General features: G+C 41.5%; 1 protein-coding gene across 8 annotated transcripts in view; it reads right to left on the reverse strand.

Moving 5' to 3' along the window:
* palld (palladin, cytoskeletal associated protein) overlaps window positions 1-14,885 on the reverse strand; it is a 69,599-nt gene that overhangs the window by 50,934 nt on the left and 3,780 nt on the right. The gene's annotated exons all lie outside the window — the stretch shown is intronic.

The raw sequence follows: 14,885 nt of genomic DNA on the forward strand, positions 1-14,885 counted from the left end.
GAAATACATGGGTTTCTTAGCTCAGAAGATTAACTGTTTTATGACACTTCTGATTGAATTCACATAAACACTTTTACATTTGAGACAAATAAATTTATATCAATGCATTCCTCTGTTTTACGAGATTTTCAAAGATGAAAGAATTATTTTGATCTGACTTATAGTTTAGACACAGCATCAATTTGTCCCGGGTAAAATGTGTCAAACTGAGATTGCATTGTGTGTCACTGAGGAGATGACATAGCAGTGCTGCTGACCCTTCTGCTTGGACTTTGAACCCGTTACCATGGTGAGGGGCACTCTCCTTCACACACACACACCCACACACACGCACACATGCACACAAACGCATACACACACATTTTATAAGCTTCCAGAAGACATTAGCTCCTTTAAATGACACATGCATGCTTTATTATTCACTGTTTGCTGTAAATCCCAAACACTTTCACTTCATTAATCGTGTTTAGGATAAATTCAGTTTGTATCAGTATTTTTAACTAGATCAGCATCAAACCTTTATATTACCATCATGCTAGCATTAGATGCTAATTTGAACAATCATTTACATTTTATTGCTAATTGGTTATGGAACAATTAAATATTTATATTCTGGTAGCTCACTTAGCTGATTGGGCAGCTACTGAGGTTTTTTAATTTTAACTGATTTATTTCATAATTTAATAATATGCTAACTTTATGAAAAGTATCAGCAATTTATTCAACCTTTTTTCTTTCAATAAACTTCATCTTCTTCTGCTAAAAGTTATGCAATTAAGCAATTAAAAGCAACCATCTTCAGCAATTACTGCAATCAAATGTATTTCAGCAGGAAATGCAACTTTTCTAGTTAATAGTTTTTCACCCTTTTCGGCATATCCCTTCAGGTAATGTCAGACGCCCTTCCTGACACAACCCTGTATTTTATCTGGACTGGGGACCGGCACAGGGGGACCCAGACTTGGCCCCTCTTGTGGCTACATAGTTATGCAGTAGCATGGAGGGTCTTGCCCCACACCGGATGAAGGTCATTGTGCCCCCTGGGAAGTGAACCCCAGTTTTTGCACACCAGCCTTACACCCAGCAAACTGAGCCACTGTGTACGTAAATGCAGGTGAATTTGGTATGACTGTGTTAACTGTTTTTATGGCATTTTATGGCACAGACAAAACCACATTTATACACAGATCAGTTACAAGTGCAAGTGGTGTTTTTTCTGATCTGTGTGTCAGTGAAGGTTCTCATTCGTCTTGGTGGCAAAGTCTTGAGGTGGAGTCACAGCGAATGGACTTAAAATGTCTTCCTTTGAAATGTTTGGCTAGGTGTCTCTAGAAATGTGAGCTGAATCCTGTACAATTCAGACTGATGAAGACACTTGGATGAGCAGCAAAACATTTCAGATGAAGACATTTTTGAGTCCAGTTCCTATAACTCAAACTCAAGATTTTTTCTGTGTTTATCAGGCGATTGGTGTGTACTTTTTAAAGATTTGTATGCGTAGGAGCCATTTAAACTGGTGTGATTTCAAGTTGTGCATACATACCGGTACATACAAACTCCACACAGAATAGACCCAGCTGGGATTTTAAAAAAAGGCCCTTCTCGTTGTCTCATTGTGAGGTGAGAGTGCAAACCACTACGCTACTTAGTAGGCCCAGAGTTTCTCTTGTAATCAGTCAAAAAAATCATTTGATCATTAAGAGATTTTGCTCTAATCCCCATTGTTATGTTTTATTCTGTTTATTCTAAAACCTCTTGTGTCAGTGAAATGGGATGAACATACTTTGTACAACTTTGCAGTCTTTGGTTTCTCTCTGTGCAGAGCCAACTGTCAATAATCTGTTCAGAGTCGCTCAAAACGTAGCAAAATTTACAACATTCCAAAACGTAAAATGATTTTCCGTCCCCATAATAAACAGCCAAACATGAATGTTAAATCCCAAAGCCAGGAATGTTTGGTAAGGTCCTGTATGGGTCAGATCACAGGATGCACTGCTATGACAACTCCTGTTTTTCTCCAAGGAGACCAGCTGACACCCACAAAAACAGAGGCCATGCCCTCTAATGATGTCACATTGTGTGGACAATATAAACCTACAACTGTCATATAAATCCTGCCTGGAAACCAACAAAAGCAGCATTCAGAAGAGCCTGAAACTTAAACATAGCAGCCACATCAGATGAATTATTCCAAACATTTAAGCAGCAGCACAAAGTCGACACTAACAGGAAGTGGTCTGACAAGTGAAGCCTGATTTCTGCACAGTCTTTTTCTTTATGTATTTACAACAAATTCAGAAAAGAAGGGAGTTCATGATTCTCAGAATGACAAAACTATTTCTTAATCATCTGAGTCATTTCAGATGAGGACTCACTTCACTTTAGACCCAAAGTTTCATGATTTTCTAAAACAAAACAGATCCAGTTATTGCAATGCTGAACCTCCCTTAACAGTTCTGTGGAAACATCTGACTCATCTTCTCCACCACTTTATTATTGTGAGACAATCGAAGAATCAAAATTTGAAAGAGATACTTCTAAAAAATGGTTTTGTTCTGATTCTAACAATCTGACCAGCCCTGATCCTGGTATCAGTGGTTCTCACTGACATCTCAGATTTAAAATGTTCTTGTTTTTGACAATTGGTTGTTAAGACAGGTGTAGGAAACACACAGCTGAGCCTTTAGTTCTGTTGTTTTAGGTCTTTAGTGCCCATTTCCAAGCAAGGCAAGGCAAATTTATTTGTATAGCACAATTCGCACAGCAAGTAGTTCAAAACAAAACAGAAAAATGCATTAAAATCACAAAGCATTACAGTGCAATGTTTAACCCTTGTGCTATCCTAGGCACTTTAGCGTTGGGAGTTGGGTCATCTAGACCCACTAGACAGTGCTCTGAACCTTTTTTCTTCAATGATTTGTGATCTTCACTGGTGTCCATGGATTACATGAAATCTTTCCACCTTTATCCACCTTTGTCGTGGTAGGGAGAACACGTTAATGGAAGGGGGGGTCATAGGATAGCAAAAGGGTTAAAAACATACACAATCATTATAGAATTGACTTTAAAAGAAAGGAGAGAGAAAGGAAAATGAACACCTGTGTGAATAAGGACCCTTCAGTCAAATACACGGCTGAACAGGAATGTTTTGAGTCTGGATTTGAACCTCAGCACAGTAGAGGCCTGTCTCACAACCTCAGGGAGACTGTTCCAGCTTTTAGCTGCTTAAGACTGAAACGCTGATTCCCCTTGTTTAGTCCTGACTCTGGGCCCCCACAGGAGGCCGGTCCCTGAGGTCCTCAGAGGCCCAGATGGTTCATACTAACATGTCAGAGATGTACTTTGGTGCAAGGCCACGGAGAGTTGGAAACAAGCAGAGCTGCTTTAAAGTCTATTCTTTGAGCTACAGGGAGCCAGTGCAGAGACCTGAGCACAGGACTGATGTGATGGTACTTCCTGTACTTCCTAGTCAGGACTTGAGCAGCAGCATTCTGGATGTACCGAAGCTGTTTTACAGTTCGTTGGGGAGGCCAGTGAGCAGGCCGTTACAGTAGTCTAACCTACTGGAGACAAATGCATGAATAAGTGTCTCCAGGTGTGGCTTTGACACCATGTTTTTTATTTTGGCAATGGATTTTAGATTGTAAAATGCTGCTGATGTTACTGACTTGATATGGCTGTTAAAGTTCAGGTCAGAGTCCATGATTACCCCTAGATTTCTGACTTGATTTGAGGGTTTAAGAGACAGAGAGTGAAGATAACTCCTGACACTTTCTCTTTGTTTCTGTGGACCAAAGACGATGACTTCAGTCTTGTCTGAGTTTAGCTGGAGAAAGTTGTTTTGCATCCAAGCACTGATCTGTTGGATGCAACAACTGAGTGAATCCACAGGCCCGTATTCACCTGCTGTCAGTGACACATAGATCTGAGTATCGTATGCATAGTTGTGATAAGATATGTTATTACTGCGTATTAACTGACCTAATGGCAGCATGTAGAGGCTGATGTTTTCCCTGGGGTCCCAGGATCGATCCCTGAGGCACACCACAGGTCAAGGCCGTGTAGTCTGAGACACAACTCCCAGTTTCAACAAAATATTTCCTGTCTTCCAGATAGGACTTCAACCAACATACGGCAAAGCCAGCAATGCCAACCCAGTCTTGGAGTCTGTGTAAAAGGATCCTATGATCAACAGTATCAAAGGCAGCTCTCAGATCTTGCAAGATCTGTGCTATGATGGGGTCTAAAACCTGACTGGAAAACATCAAATGAAGTGTTTATTAAGAGAAAGTCAGTGAGCTGTTGGTAAACAACTTTTTCAAGGACTTTTCCTAAAAATGGCAATTTTGACATGGGCCTTTAATTGTTCAATACTGTGACATCAAGATTGAAATTTAGTCAGCTTAGAGTGACTAGATGGCTGTTATTTGTGTTATTTGTGTAGTTATTTGTGTTGTGGAGTTTATGGCTTCTTTAATGCCCTGAACCTTGTCATTGAAAAATACAGCAAACTCATTACATTTAGATGTACAAACCAGCTCCACTGACAGCTGAGCTGGAGGGTTTGTTCATTTGTTTACTGTTGCAAAAAAGACACGAGAGTTGCCACTGCAACCTCCAATGATTTCAGAAAAGTACCTTTCCCTTGTCTGCATAAGATTTGGTTGTGGCTGTACAACCCCCCCTTATACATTTCATGATGAACCTGGAGTTTTGACTTGCGCCACTACCGCTCAGCTCTGCGACACTGCCTTTTCTGTGACCTGACCAAATCATCGTTCATCCAGGGAGCTTTCTGTCTACCTTTTCTGATTTTAATCTTCATAGGGGCAATGGCATCCAGAACATTCAAAATGCTAGAAGTAAAAAAGTTCACTAATTCATCAACATTAGCACGCTTTCAGAGTTGATCATTTCTGCAATCTCTGCCCTATTGTTGTCATTTATGTGTCTCCTTCAGACAACTGCTGGACCAGGTGGTGGTCTGGGAGCAACGGACAGGTCAAAGAATACACAGAAATGATCAGGCCGGGCAACATCAATCACACTGACATTGCAAATGATAACCCCCTTTGTAAGGAGCAGGTCCAGGGTGTGTGTGTGTGTGAGGGGGGGGGGGGGGGGGGGGGGGGGGGCAGTCATATGTTGAATAAGCACCTAAATATGCGTAGTTTTTGTGTAATCACCAACTCGTTGGTGTTTACGTCTCTGCTCTTCAGTCTCAATCAAATGGGAAAAACTATTTTCCCATAGTCTGGTTCTGCAGGAGCTTCTCTTCATTGAAGCCACTCATTAATCTTCCCTGTTGCTTTTTGTGGATGCAGGAGAATTCAAATGATTCTTTTTTTTTATTGAACAAGCACAACTTGTTTGCTTTCTTTGTATAATGCCTGGAAATTACTTTTGGTGTAAACTGGTGCTCTATAAATACACACACCTGCTTTACATTTGTCTCTGTGTAAACACTGCTGGGCTTTCATTGATCACAGCCAGAATCGGCTCATTTTTCCTGCCCTGATCCCATCTTTCCTTCAAGCCCAACATCTGCCACGTTTATAGATTGCTGTTTTTTGATTGCTCGTCTCTGCAGGGCTTTTATTTCCCGAAAGTTTCATTAAACTCTGGTGTTCTTTATCCAGCTGCCATACCAGAGAGCTCCTGCCTTTTCTGCCTCGGTTTCACTGAAAGTTACACCACCTTTACTTCTGTGTTTCCAAAAGCTAGACAACTGTGTAAGGGAATACTCTGGGTTCTTAAACGCATTCATTTTTATTCTGACATCTTTGGGGGTGGAGGACTGATAAGACAGTTCACTCAGGGCTGAACACAGAGTGACCCTGTGAGCAGAAATCTGAAACAGACGCAAAACTGCAATAAATCTCCAGCCAACAAAATGCTACTTTAGAAGATAAACGCCAAAAGAGGATACAGGCTGACATTGCTGCAGTCGGGACGTGAACTTTGCAACCTGTCCTCCTCTCACTGTGCTTCTTCACGCAAATCTGAGCTCTGATCAATGTCAAACATCTTCCTCTCGTTCTTCAAAGCACAATCTTCCACTGTCACTCCCACAATGATGGGAATGTGTTTCACTTTTTTAAAACATAAGCAAAGGAAAGATGTGTTTGGAGGGATGAAGGAGGCATAAAGGGGCTCTTCTTTAGCTCCAGAACCTTTAACAGTGGCACAGCTGTTATTCTGTCACGTGCTCACGGGAAGGAAGACTTCTGCTTCTTTTAAGAGCCAATCATGACCCCTGTCTGCTTGTAAAATGCATCCTTGCAGAGTTTTTTGCACATCTGATTTGAATGGTTTGAAGAACCAACAGAGCCTACTGGTATTTTAATACTGACTCTCAGACAGCAGCACACACTGAATTCCCGATAATGTCAGACGAACATAAACGAATCGAGCTCCACTTCAAACAAAGTCTTTGGCAGCCGCACAGCGATTCTGAAAACATCAGCCTGAAACGTTTCATCAGAAGACGGATTACTGTAATCCCAATCTGATTGCCTTTTTCAGCATGAGGGTGAGTCATCTGACAGGCCAGGAGAAGAATTCCACGCAGTGCTGAACCACGCGGTCCTGCTGCAGAGCTGGAACAGGCCGCACAGACGGAGACCAGAGCCTGAGAGCAGGAAACGGAAGTTCAGCTGTTCAGATGATCCATGATCGGGGGCAGATTTACCATTAGGCAAAGGTAGGCGATCGCCCCCAACTCTTTCAAGGCCCCGGGCTGAACACTTCGTAAAAATGTCTGAACTGAATTTTACGTCCAACCTTATTTATCCTCTGTCATGAAAAAACACCCCAAATCACTGAACTGACATAAGATTGATCAATTGATCCTACCCTGTCCTTTACCAACAATGGTATATTCCAGTTTACAGCATGTCCAGAGCAGAAGCAGCATTGCCTGACTGGGCAGTTTTGAGGTCAATAAGGTGTTTTTTATTCTGAATATGCAGTCTGAAATTGCTTTAGGTGGATGGACATAATTTGGGTGGATTCGGGATCGGTTCTGGAGCTTTTTGTTCCTGGTTGAAACACGTTTCAAGCAGGGAGGTACGGTCTGGGGAGAGGCAGGTGACAGACGGTGCTTCACCTGTCGTCTGCCTCACCTGCCGACATGAGATGTAAAGTCTACTGATAATAAATAAATATGTATCTACTAACTTGTTCTATAAATGCAATTTGTACGTTTGTTTCTAATAATTTTAATCGTTTGTATTCTCAGAATCATTATTTTGCACATTTCCTGCTTAATTTAAGTGCAGGCTACAAGCTCTGCCACACCAGAGATTGTGTTTCCTGACAGATATTCCTGACAGAAGTCGGGTTGACTGTTCCTTTAGTTTACTCATCGTATGCTAATAATTTATACCATGGTCCGGGTGAATACTCGATTCTGATTGGCTGCCGGGTGTGCATTAAAAAGTGACATACCACGGGATGACCGCACGGTGAACAAAGAAGCTCCGGTCACCTAGCTTAAATGTTTTGTATCACTGCGCCAGCTTCTTTAAAACTAGATTTAGCTTCATCATCTGGACAAAAACAAGCGGTAAGAGGTGAACTTTCTTTCTCTCTGAACTGATGCTTTATTCAACCCATCGGAAAGATCAGCATATATATATATATATATATATATATATATATATATATATATATATGTATATCGCTTTATGTCGCCGGATCTTGACTCAGCAGTGGTGCGGCACGACGCGGACTATTTTTTATGTGGTGCGGCGCGTCGTGTCGGACGGTTCAGGCTTCCACGACGTGCGTTAAAAAGTGATAATGCATACTTCGTCCACCATTAACCCTTACATATTAAGCTTTTAATGTTACATTTAGTAAATGTAACATTTATTAATAGATTAATTGAAAGGTGAAAATATGCATCTGAATAATGAAACCTTTTTTTCTTCTTCTAAAACAGACAAAATAACTAACAATTTTGCTGTTAGTATTCTACTCTGCTTCTTTACAAACGACACCCCATACATGACATATTAATAATGTAAAGCTTATTATTATTATTTTACATTTTAGTCATTTATATTCCATGTCCTCCTTTTCTATATGTTAGGTCGTGTTTTTCACTTCAGATCAGATGTGAAGCCGCACTGAAAAGACAGAATGAGGCTGGAAAACAACTGAGCTGTTTGTGATATTGATATAAAAACAACAGATCATTTGTTTTAAGATTACATACGTTTTTTGGAGGTTTTTAAAAATTTCAATTCCTCTTAATGCACAATTATTTTTCTATGTCTGAATTGGCAGACTTGTTGTTCATGCAAGTCCTTGTACTTTACTTTTGGAGTCATCTCAGGTAAAGTTTTATTCTATTCTACTATAAAACCTTCATGCTACTTCCTAATTATGCATCCACAAGGGGGCCCAAGTCATGGTCTCCCTGTGCCGGTCCCCAGCCTGGATTAAATACAGCGTTGTGTCAGGAAGGACATCCGGCATAAAAATCTCTGCCAAATCTCTCCCTAAAGGAATGTGCCGAAAGGTTAACCATTTCTACGGGCTCTCATGTATACCCATTTTCCTTCTTAAAAATGATTATTTTTATTTATTTTAGTCCAGAATTAATGTATTACTTTGAAATGTTTGGGGAAATTCTGATAGTTTCACCTCAAGGCTGGGATGTGGCAGATGATGGCAGATTTTCCTCGTCTTGACATGAATTGATACTTTCTTTTCTTCCACATTTACTTGAATCCTGGTGTTCAAGCTCTTCAGCTTCACTCTTTTGTATTTGGATTCCAGCCATTGACCATTGTAAAATATGAACTGGGCTGAACAACCCCTCCCCCCTCGCGGCCCAAACAGAAAGTACCCACTACCCAAGAAGCCCAAATTCCCATGTCTTCTACTGAGAAATAGTCAGCTATTACTCAGTTATTATGTTAGTCTGAATAATATATCATAATATATCATAACTTTTATTATGCTTTTCTTGCTAATCCTATTTTTTTCATGATATTTTTGCTGTAGCACATAATATCCAAGTTATAAAATGGCCAATCAGATGCCTAAATAAAGGTAGATGGCCTTGTTCAAATCTGATTGACAGATTCTCTTTCAGTGGAAGGGATGTGGCTTTCCAACAAGCTGACTCCTGATTGGAGGGTTAGGGTTAGTGCTCTGCCTTGTCATGTCCATTATCACAAAGCCACCACACAGTCTTTCATCCGTTACCAGCTTGTCCAACAAGCTAAAGAGGACCCCTCCCCATGTGAATACTCCTACTTCAAAGGCTTCGTATGAATCTTTCACTGAAAATGTCAAAAGCAAGTGGTGAAATTATATTGTTCTTATGATTACATGACCATGCTTCATGTATGTAACTTCCATCTATCTGTGTTTACTTATGACGTGTTTGAAAGGTAAAAAAGGAGGGATGTTGGGGTTACGTGGTCATCATTTGCTTAGACGCTAATATCACCATAATATGATTGTGTCTCAGTTCTATCTTTCAGTAAGAAAACACTGATGTGCTTGGTGCCAACTAGACAAGATATTATGTTCCTGTACTGCTTGATTGAATGAGCCACTTTCATGTTATCAACCCCAGCCACCAATAAAACCAGACTGGATACACTGGGAAGGCAGGACTCCACAGTGACAGCTTAGCGCTGTGACAGACTGATTCTCCTTCTGCAGAAGTCTAACAGAAATTCTCCTCTCCTGTGTGGTTCTTCTCTTTGTTAGGGAAAAGTCATAACCCACACAGTGGTTGCCATAGAAATGTAGACTCAGACTGACATGGGCCAATCACGGTTTACTGTGGACGTGTGGTTCCAACATGGCAAAAGACATATTCTTCACACGGAAAAACGGCGACTGGATTGACTTTGGATGCAGCGGGAAGCGAGGCATTTTCTGTGGGTGACGTCACACGCCATTCGCCCAGCTATATGTTATGCAAACTAATTCACTTTTCTCCTCATTTTTCTGTCAGAGAAACAATGCAATGCGCTGCACAACTCTACGGGACAATATCCCACGGACAGGAGGGGAGGGAAAAGTCTCACTTTGTTGGGTGAGACTTCACCCTTCAGACCAAAGCAGAGAGTTTGACAGCTTCATTCGTCAACATGGCGTGTTAGCATGGCGGTGGAGAATACCACAACATGAGTCCATCTGAATTTGTTAAAGCGGATTTCTACGTGACATGCACACAGGTGAAGGTGAATCCATCACAGATTGTGTCACAGTTGTGTTGTCTGTTGATGGCTGGCTGTAAATGGATGAGCTCAAATGTAAACACACCTTGAACATGTGAAAAGGCCCTGTTCAGTTAGCAGCAGGACAACAACCACGTCATGCGTCAAACCGACCGCCTAACATCACCTCGACAACTTTCCATGTCGTCCCACTCGTGTTCAATCCCTCTCTGAGGGTTGAAGGAATGCTGTTGTAACGTTCAGTCTACATCCACTTTAAGCCAGGGTTCATGTGCAGCTTCACAGCCACTCCCAGCTGTTTGGTTTATGAGATCTTAAATATGAAATGAGATCATGCTTAAAACTTTTTATGAAGGCAGAAATAAAGAGCTTCTCTTTTTTATCCCCCCTGCAGAGATCTAATTTAAAATTATGACCAACCAGGAACAGTCTCAAAAGTAGCATTGCAGTGCTGCTATGTCATGAGTTAGTAGTGAGTCACCTGGCATGACCTCATATAAAGTCTGTTTAATGAGTGTGTGAAGAGGAGCGTCTTTAACCTCCGGCAGAGGAAGGATTGTGACATTTTCTGTGGGAGAATTTGCTCTTGCAGTTGTTCAGTTGCAGCTTTTATTTTGAAGGTTAGTTCAGGTTTCTGGGCAAACGTCTGTGCTGCCTTAAAATGTTTCTGCTCTAGTCTATCAGGATCTATAAGGAATGCAACCAGCTACATGTAGATCATTTATTTCTCTTACAGTTTCAGCTTTTTAACCATCCAACATCAGATTGAACTGCATGAACTTGTTTGTCACTTTTAATCTCAGATAAATCTGCACCTACACATGTGCAGCAGTTCCACTGTTATGTAAAAAACTCTGCACTGAGGACACAGAAGACTTAGTGATGGTTTTTAACACACTCCTAATTGCCAAATGCCTGAAAAGTTCTGTCTCTGGGGCCAAAGTCCTGCTGAAACATCAATGTTCCTTTACCAGGCGTCATCTAAAGGGGAGCAGATGCTGCTCTAAAACCTTTGGAAGCCTTTTTGTGTGCAGTATCACCTCAAGGCCTGAAGAATACAATCAACCATCAAGGTCTTCGTCCTGTTCGCACAGAGATTTCTCCAGTCATTCTGAATTACTCAAAGATGGCTGGACTGGCCGAGTGCAGCCTTCCCCCTGATGAAAAGCCTCTCAGCTTCACAAAATGTCCAGAATTCCCGTCCTGTTTGTTGGTTCCGTGACAGACGGCTGCAGCCAATGGAGATGTGAAAATGATGTGAGAATACGGATGGATCTTTACAAGCTGATGATGTGATTAATGGCGTCACAAACAGATTTATTGCCCCCCCCCCCCCCCCCCCGATGATTTCATGAAACAGCTGTTTTGTGTTGCCTAGTAACAGTCGCTCTACCAAACCCTGCTGACACTGAAACCAAATTACGTTTAGGATAATTTTATGAAATGTCATCCAGTAAACCTTAGAGTACTTATTGTGTATAATAAGTTTGGAAGCAGCAGTTGGGACCTCAGAATAAGTATAGCATGCTACATTTGGAGATCTTTTCTGTCTGATCACGAACACCATGCAGAGTAAGACCTCACACAGACAGGGGTTTAGAAACTCAGTACGGTCTGGAACAAACCAAGAACATTTACTTTTCCTTCAATCCATGTGTTAATCTGAACCTAAAATCAGGTCTCTGAAGCAACTGACCTCCCACTGAAAATGCTCACATTTCCACCAGGAGGTACAGTGTAGAATGAGAAATGCATCACTATAAACAGAATGTAAGTAAACAGCGAGCATGCGTGAGGAAGCAAAGCATTCCAGCCAGTCAGCACCATGAGACTCTCTGGCTCAGACAAACTGTGGTCGACCGCAGAAGGACACGCCCAGCACCACACCACCAGGAATGCCTCATCCCAGTGCAAAAAGCTGGCATGCTCCAAAGCATCAGAGTCTGAGGAGGTGAAGCGGTGCACCCCCTCATCTGGAAAAGGCATCAAAGCTGCCCACCATGTGAATGCTCTTTAGAGGCTAGAAAAAAATACTTGATTCTTGCCTGGAAAACTATACTTTTTCAAGATCAATGAATGAACTACTCAGTAGTCCCAACATTTTCATTTTTTCTTTGCTGTTTAAACTGGTGTACGGTGACATCACAAACCCTGATAATGACCTCAATAACAACCATGATCACATTTGACCAGCCAAAGGTCAGTTTTCTGCCTGGAAGACAGGAGTTATGGGATCCACTCCATGCAGAAGTTCCAAAAACTGTAAGGTGGAGATTGATTCCTGCCTTGGCCTCAAAGAATGGACCAGGCATCCCACAAACTCCATCTGTGGCCAGATCCGATAAAGAACACGTTTCCCAGTCAGTTGGGGGACAAATACAACTGTATTTCTTGGCTGTTTCACATGATTTTTTGGGTTATTTAATGGAGGCTCAAGCCACAAAAAATGTGATTGGTTCCACCCCCAGAAATCAGCCTCTGTAAATGCTTGTAGAAACATGGTTCCAAACAGAGTTTTTGAGATTTAATAACCCTTTCATCAAACTAAAATCTGAGAAAACATCTAAGTTTCAAGGGTTTTCTTGATTCTGCTTTTTAAATTGTTTTAGTAATAGTTTATTTTTTTTAATCTTTTATTCGGCTTGAAGTCTATTTTTTTTATTTTACTCTGCATTTTTGCGTTCAAAGTTTTCTTTTGTTCCTGTTTTTGCTCATCGTTTACATGTTTGTTGTGTACCACACAATGTTATATAAAGTCTTCAGTGGGAATAATAGCAAACTGGATGTTTTGATTCATGAAGGACAGCCATAAACCTTCAGCAGTAATGATTGAACAACTCAAAAGCTTTTAAGCGATCTTTTCATGTGTTGTTTTTTCCTCCTTTGGACACTAATCTCCTTTAACTGAGACTCCATTTGACTTGACTTCTTGAAGGTGCACCTTCATGTCTGCATCACGAACAACATGCTGCCATCTAGTGTTCACCCGGTGGTTTCCGACCCAAAACATTGGACAGGAGCATTTTAGTGTCTGGATCTGCTGATCTGATTAGAAAACAACCCCTGAAGGTGTGGAATGGGGCATTTCTCCCCCACACCTGTCCTCTCATTCGCACAGGTTCTCCTGTTTCCACCTTCCTGCTCCATGAGGAGGTGAGGGAAGATGTGGAGCTGCGACTGAAAACGCCTTGGCATTGGATTGCCCGCATGCTTCTGCATGGCTCCTGCGGGCCTGAAGACTATTTATACAACCTGAAGAGAGGCCCCTCACAGCCTGCTGGGGGGGATTAACATCATGAGCTTCAGACTTGTCTCTGCTGCCTGAACAAAAGGCCTCAAAGCCAGAAAAAAGCTTGAAGCGTCATGGAAACAGACTAAACAGGGAGCAGTCATTCAGAATGATGGCAGGCTCTTAAAAGCTAGCAGACAAGCTGGGGCAGAGGGAGCAACAACAACAAAGAACAAACAAGAAACACGCCTTTAAAGATGCAATGATTCATCACAGATTAAAGAAAAGTACACAGAGGCTGATGAGGAACATCCTGAAGTTTCGGATTGCAAGTTTTCATTTCCTGAGGTAAGTAATGAAAGAACAGAGACATCAGCAGCAAGATCGTCCAGTCAGCTCCATGTCTTCAGTGAAACAGCGAGGAAAGTGACGGACCCATCCAGAAACAGGAGAGCCGGTTATTTTTAGTTTGTTGATGAACTGGTGAAAGTAAAAAGGCCATGGGCTGCTATCGTCCCAGAGCCAACAGCACTTCAGCCCTGCAGCAATCAGACAGCATTTCCACTGCGCCTGGTACCAGAGGACACGGGGATGGACACGGTTCATCCACAGCTGCCAAGCCAGGACACTCACCCCCCCAGCCTCACTTCATCTGTGATGGGACTGTCTGCTTCCCATCAGCTCAGACGGGGGGGGGTCATGACATTCCACAGAAATGTACTGACCATCTATGGTGGCTCTGAAGTGCAAATTCCACCAACACAAAAAATTGTTCAAGATCACAACTGATAAAGTAATACAGATAATAATAAAATATTATATCTTAGAAATCAAAACAAAGTACAAAAATTGAAACAAAATTAAAAGGGAAACGTTGCCAAAAACCAAAGTAATTTCCAGAAATCAAAAAGAAATGTTGAAACAATCAAACACAACAGGAAACCAGCAAATGTAGGTACCGTGGGACGGGATTGGATGATGACGTTTGTCCATCATTTGGAATTGTGTTTTGATTTCTAAAATGTCAAGTTGGTTTTATATTTGTTATTCTTTTTTAATCCCTATTGTGATCTTTAATTCGTTTTTGCATCGATGTGATTTGCACTTCAGGGCCACTGTACAGAGACGTGCGTCATGTCATTTGTATTAAAATCAGTGAGCAGAAACTCATGATGAACATCACCACTAAGTTATCAAAAACGCCTCCAAGCAAATAAAGAAAGATGCAAACCAAAAAAGGTCCGCCTTTACAGCTTTCTTCCTTCATTCTAAAACAAACGTCACCATATTCCACTAAACTCAGAGTTTTCAGAGGATGAGCAGATCAGCAGCTAAAGATGCTAAACGTTCCTGTGGAGTTTTAGTCTGACACGTGCGACTCTGTTGGTGATTTTTCTATGATGAAAAAGACAGACGCAACACACATGTGATGTCATTAAAACTGATCA

The sequence above is a fragment of the Oryzias latipes genome, chromosome 4 (assembly GCF_002234675.1).
Source record: "Oryzias latipes chromosome 4, ASM223467v1".
NCBI lineage: Eukaryota > Metazoa > Chordata > Actinopteri > Beloniformes > Adrianichthyidae > Oryzias > Oryzias latipes.